The sequence below is a fragment of the Leopardus geoffroyi genome, chromosome B2 (genome assembly GCF_018350155.1).
Source record: "Leopardus geoffroyi isolate Oge1 chromosome B2, O.geoffroyi_Oge1_pat1.0, whole genome shotgun sequence".
Lineage (NCBI taxonomy): Eukaryota > Metazoa > Chordata > Mammalia > Carnivora > Felidae > Leopardus > Leopardus geoffroyi.
The window spans coordinates 35343489-35350063 of record NC_059332.1 but is presented as its reverse complement, the minus strand read 5'-3'; the positions used below and the strand labels follow the sequence as shown (position 1 = coordinate 35350063).

At 53.0% G+C, this 6575-nt stretch overlaps 1 long non-coding RNA gene across 1 annotated transcript; it reads right to left on the bottom strand.

Moving 5' to 3' along the window:
* Window positions 1–2186: 2186 nt before the first annotated feature.
* Window positions 2187–4019, bottom strand: LOC123609642. Its single transcript, XR_006717878.1, has 3 exons — window positions 3904–4019; window positions 3628–3669; window positions 2187–3441 (listed from the first exon to the last, which is right to left on the bottom strand). It is a non-coding gene; the product is annotated as an uncharacterized LOC123609642 (long non-coding RNA).
* Between the last annotated feature and the right edge of the window lie 2556 nt (window positions 4020–6575).

Here is a 6575-nt window from a genome sequence, read left to right as displayed (position 1 = left end):
CCCCCTCGCACCGGCGCACCAGCGTGCTCTCTCTCTCTCAAAAATAAATAAACAAACATTTAAAAAACTACTTTAAACGGGGCACCTGGATGGCTCCATCGGTTAAGCGTCCAACGTCGTCTCAGGTCATGATTTCAGTTTGTGAGTTCGAGCCCCACGTCGGGCTCTACGGTGACAGCTCAGAGTCTGGACCCTGCTTCAGATTCTGTGCCTCCCTCTGTCTCTCTGCCCATCCCCTGCTTGTGCCTTGTCTCTCTAAACTAAATAAATAAACATTTTTTAAAAATACTTTGAAATGCTCAGGACTCTCTACCTCCACAATTCATTTACGTGAGCGGAAAATAAAGCTTTTTCTGATTTAAGCCACTTACTTTGCTTTCCTGTTACACGCAGCTGGGTTTAATCCTCACCTAAATGCTGGAGGCCAGTGGCTGTCCCATCAGGAAGTTGTCCAACTGACCCATGGAGACCCCATGGCACAGGCAGGTGCCAGGGAAATCACACCACACCAGGGAAATGATCTCACCAAGGGACCCTACTGGCCCTACCCCACCCTCTTGAAGCCTAATGATGCAGTGAAAAAAGTCCTCCAAGGTCAGGGTTCTCCCGTTTTGCCCAAATCCTGGGCTATCCGGCACCTCCTTGCTGCTCAAAGGTGCCATGGCATCTCCCCAAGCTTGTGCCCCGCGCCCCCACGCTCCCCCACTCTCCTTCACAGCTTATGCGTTCTGCGGCCCCTCTCCTCGGCCTCTCCTCTGTTAGGCAGCAGCTAGCACATCCGACAAGTGGATTGGTGTTACTGGGTTAATGTGTCACCCTCCCAATGAGCAGATGTGCATTTTTGATAGGGCCAGAGGAAGACAAGGCCTCGCGTGCCCAGAGCCGAATGACGAATGACGAATGACGAGAAAATCACCAGAACAAGAGGCCGCCCTGGGGCTGGTCTCACTTCCCTGTTCCCCTCCGGTGCCCTCCTTCAGCCCCTCCCTTGGCACAGCTGGTCGTGGCCACAGCTCCGCCTCACCAAGGGCCAGGGCCCCCACCCTCCACCGCCATTTGGCCTCACTGCCGTACTGAAAGCGAAAGGAGGAGTTGGAACAGAAAGAAAAATAATAAAACCACTGAAAGAGCAGACACAGCTGGCAGAATATTGGAAAAATTCCCAGGCGGGAATTCCCAGCCCTCCAGGGCGCTGCCAGGCTGGGGACATTCTTAAAGGGCAATCCTAAAGTTTGCTCTCGGCACCTGAGCCCCGGCCCCTCCCCCTCCCCCACCAGAGGGGGTATCGGTGTGAGTCGGTGGGTGGCGCTGTTTTGCGGTGGGAGCAGAGCCAGGGTGGGAGGGAGAGGGTAGGGCTAAGGGGGACACCGAGAGGCGGGGACCGTGGTCGCTAGGCTAGGCAGCGCCTGAGGGTCAAGCCCTTCTGGGGTTTCCGGGGCCGGGGCCTTTCCCTGGGGCAGAAGGCAGCGAGCAGAAAGCTTGGCAAAGCCCCGTGGCGCAGAGGGGCGCCTGCAGGTGTGGGGAGGGGCGCTGGAAAGAGGCGGCCCTGGCAGCAGCTGGGCGGGGGCAGCCAGAAAATTAAACTGGCTGCTCTTACTGAAGCCGCAGGGACATCGTGCATCCGCTCAGGAAACGTGGATGAGAACTGGACGAGATTGAAACGGGGAGCTGGCTTGGGCTTCTGGGAGCCTGGAGTGGGCACGGCGGTGGTGGGCAGGCCGCCCAAGACGAGGGCAGGGGTACCGCCGCCCCCGGCAGCGCGGCCTCGGCCCACACAGGGGCCGAAGCTGGGACTTCAGAAGGGAATGCAGGGGGCCCTGCAGCCCGGAGGGGGCCGCGGGAGCGGGGGCGGCGGCGCACCTGAACACCGGGCTTGCGGATTGGCTGATGGAATTCGCAGAGGAGGCGGAGTCTGGCCACTGTGCAAATCATCACGTCTTCTGGCCTCGCCTGGAGGCCTTTGGAGCTCCTGGTTGCATGCTCAGGGCTCGACCCACCGGAAAGGCGCTCTCACCGCTCATGAATTGCAATGAATACTAATACAAGTAATCCACCCTGAACTGTCAGTCAGTCCTATGATCTGCCAAGTTCATTAATTCCAGGCAAGGTAAGCCCAATCTACGGATACCTCTCCCCCTCTTCAGTGAGGCCAGGGGACTGCACTGCCCCCACCCCCCGCACCCCGCCCCGAACCTCCAAGTCCGCCTGGCCAGCTGCCCCCCAGTTGATTCCACACACACTCGCAGATCAATCTTCTGAAAGCGCTGGATCCCGCTCCCCTCCCTGGTCTTTGCCACCCTCCAGACCGGTCCACATTACCTGCCAAACTGACCTCACCCGTTCTTACTGCGGGTACTGGAGTAGTGAGGAAACACGGTCAGAGCACAGGCTCTGGGTTTGAATCCTGCCTCCACCACTCCATGCCTAAGCTTTCTCGTCCGTGAACCAGAGACAAGACCCATGCTTCCTTTAGGTGGGCATTTTGAGGGTTAAATGAGTAAATAAATATAAAGTACTTGAAACAGGGCAGGGCATTTAGTAAGCGCTTAATAAATGGGAGCTATCATTATTTGTAGTGTTCTGATTTCTATTTATTATTTACATGGCTTATTAGGATAAATGACATTTGTTATTTATATCTGTTATTATGCTAGAATGTCTACAGAGGAGGCAGTCTGGTTTACCAACTTCATCCTGGTAATTTGAGCAGTGTTTAGCACCCAGAAGACACTCAGTGGGGTGTGTTGGATGTATTTATTGTTGTAAACTCTGTTCCAACCAAACTCTTCCTCACGTATACGTTCCCACCTCCATGCCTTTGCTCATGCTGTTCCCACCTCTTGAAGGGCCTTACCCCATCCAGCATAATTCTTCCTCCTACTTCGAATTTCCAGCTCCCTGCCTCCTCTCCCCTCAGAGGACCTCCCTGGGCTCAGAACCTGTACGGAACAAGCATTCACTCAAGGCTCAGTGGTTTGTGGCTGGGGTTTTTTTTATGCTTTGGCCCCAAAACAGAGTTTCCTCACTGACCTGGCACTTAGCGCTCACCGCCTCCTGCGGTGGCCCCTAAGAAGAAGAAGCACCCCAGCTCCCATTTGGGTCCTTTATCTTGTAGCTTTGACATTCAGAGAGGGCTCCCCAGGTGAAGCCCCCCTGAATAACTAGACATAACTAGATGTGTGGTCTCCAAACCACAGTTTCTGGGCTTCCTGTTTGGTGAGTTGAGAGACATGGCATCTGTTTGCCTAAGAAATATGAGCCAGGCAGCTCCACATCAACAGGCGGCTTTCCACCCCGGACGGGGCAACAGCTGCCTGTAACTTGGCTGTTTACGCACTAAAAAAAGAAATTCCATGGTGACCAGTTGACTCAAGCCAGCTCCCAATGTGAGGCGGTAGTTTCAAAGTGATCCCAATGACACCAGATGCTCTCCACCCAGTCCTTAATAAAGAGAAAAAAGAAAACAAGGGCAAAACTTCAACAGGAGTATGCCTGAGTCAGTACTCGAAGCCGCCTGGAGGGGGCAGCGTCTGAGCTGAAGTTGGATCTGGAAGGTGTTGGCCTAACAGCCCCTCCAGGCAGGCTGGTCCCCTGAAAACTCCCCTTCCCCAGAGACGGGGCACTTACCACTTTGCAGCAAGACCCATTCCACCATTAGAAAGGTCCTGTCTGGAAAAAAGAAAAAGAAAGAAAGTGAGACAAAAAAAGAAAGAAACAAAGAAAGAGGGAAAGAAAGAAAGAAAGAAAGAGAAAAGAGAGAAAAAGAAAGAAAGAAAGAAAGAAAGAAAGAAAGAAAGAAAGAAAGAGAAAAAGAAAGAGAGAAAGAAAAAGAAAGAAAGAAGAAAAAAAAAAAGAAAGGTCCTGTCTGGAAGGCTGGAGAAGAGCAGAGGACAGGAGACTGACCTTACAAGTGGCAGGTATGGTCCAGGCTACACGAGGGCCTTCTTGGGGCGCCTGGGTGGCTCAGTCAGTTGAGCGTCCCACTTCAGCTCAGGTCATGATCTCACGGTCCCTGAGTTCGAGCCCCACATCGGGCTCTGTGCTGGCAGCTCGGAGCCTGGAGCCTGAATCCGATGCTGTGTCTCCCTCTCTCTCTGCCCCTCCCCTGCTCACACTCTCTCTCTCTAAAAAAGTAAACATTAAAAAAAAAAGGGGGGGGCCTTCTTGAATAGCGTGATTTCATGTTTTCTCCACAAGCAACGGACACACACTCACCACACACTAGGCCTCCTAAGTGCATGGCATATCTCTGAATCCTCACACGCGGCCAGGAAGGCAGGACTGATTATTTCTGCCATTTTACAGGTGGAGAAAAGGAAGTCGAAGAAGCACCTGCACCACTTGAAAATAGCTGAGCTGGTTCGAACCTGGCTCTGCTGGGCCCAGAGTCCATTCATTTTTTTTTTTTTTAAGTTATTTGTTTATGAGAGAGAGCGTGTGCGTGGGAGGGGCAGAGGGAGAGAGAGAGAGGGAGACTGAGCGAGTGAGAGAGAGAGGATCCCAAGCAGGCTCCACGCTGTCAGCACAGAGCCCGACATGGGGGCTTGAACCCACGAACCATGAGATCATGACTGAGCTGAGATCAAGATGCTTAACCGACTGAGCCACCCAGGTGCCCCCAGAATCCATTCTTAACTCTGGGGCTAAGTGGAACTTAGTGTCCTCGGCTCTGCCTGTCCCACTGGAGAGCCACCCCCGCCTCTCCAGCACCGGCGTCATGCTTCGCTCCTCCCAGTGGCTACTATCTATGTGAACTTTGCACTCTGCCCTTCTTAACCCAGGTGAAGGGCTTGCTGATAAAGGTTTATGGTTTCCTCCCAGCCTTGCTGGCGACAGACACCTGCTTCCCCCTTCCCCCATCCCCACACTCATGTATACAAAGTCACCAGCCACCCTCACACACACAACGCACATACATACCCACACATTCACAGATAGACACATAGACACTCGTACATTCACACACACAGACACACACACACACACACACACACACACACACACACACCCCTCTGTGGTGGTTGATGGCTGAGGACTGACAGGCTTAGAGATTTACTTTCTAGAAAGTCATACCTGCCTCTCCTTGCTGCCCTTCCCCAGCTATCGGGCTTACAAGCTTCTGCCTCATTTCATGTTTAATAATGAGCCACTCTGGAAGGACCACGGTGGACACTTCTCTTGCCCACAGGCCAGCCTGGGCGTCCTCAGCAGGGAGTTGGGAACCAGCTTTCTTCCCCCCCCCCATGCTGCCACCTTGTGGCCTGAGCTCAGAACTGCAGGTTCCCCGCTGGGGGTATAACCACTTCGCAGGGAGGTTCCAGTAGCCAAGTGGGCTGTTAAGGGAGGTCTACATCCAACCATCCCCAGTCCACAGATGCACAAGCTAAGTAATGAAGATGCCCTCTTCCTTCACCCGATCCTTACAGGCACGCTCCGTTGGCGGGAGTGACGGGAGACGGATGTATGAACCTCTTGGACCAGGACCCTCATGGCAACCAAGCCCACAATCATCATACAATCACGGGACTCTTGGCTTATATCCATGTCTTCTTGACATCCTTAAAATCAACCCAATAGTGGATTTGGCTAAACCACCTGTGACAGCAGGTGACTGTGTGACCTCTGACACTAACCCAGGAGCTACTCTTCCCTCCTTCCCTAGGGTTCTGGAGGGTCTGCCTTTGGCTTCTCACCTGGAGCTTGAGCTCAGAGGTAGCTGTGACAGACTGACCCCCTGACCTCACTTGTTGCGTCCAAGGACACTCTTCCAGGCCTCTGTCTTTGTGAGGCAATCCAGGATATGTCCCCCCCCCTTTCCTCCTTGAGCCCAGAACCAATGTGTTTCAGGCAAAGTGATTTCATCCAGTCTCTTAGTTTTACTCAGTTTTATTTTTTGGCCCTTTGCTGCCGTGGGATGAGTTAATTCTGTTCCCTAGGTGATGGCTCACGGTCATCATTAGTCCTGGCTAGTCCCCTCTCGTTTTATGTATTCCCCTTTACTCTATGAGTCCCTCCCATTTCCCTGCCCCAGAGGCAGCCATCCTAGGATATCTTTTTATTTGTATGCATTCTGCAGTGCAGGGGTTTGTAGGCACGTATTGCCACCAAGCATGGAGCATCGCGTAGTGCCTTGTTCTTTTATTACCCTCTTTAGATGCATGTTATTTAATGTGTCTGGGGGCAGGATCAATGGATACAACACGTGAGAGAGTGGTAGTGCCTTAAGAGTTCACTGAGACTCTCGGCGCTGATGATAATGGAAGTGACTGCACCGAGTTATGTTTCCTAGAACAGACCCTCAGGATTGTGAGCCATGGCACTCTGATGAGGCACGGCTGCCCGCAGGCCTGGGTCCTCACCTCAGCTCTGCGGGACTTACCAAGAGCTCTGGCAGGTCTTTCGCCCTCTGACCGTGTCCTCATCCAGTAAATAACAGGTTAACCCAGGGCCCTTCAAAGGTTTCTTCTACCTTAAACAGTCTTTGAAAGCTGTTGTCTAGGATTCACCAGCCCTAGAATGTATTTAGTCTCTGAGATTCCGACTGAACACCCACTGCGAAGCCAGGCTGTCTAGGT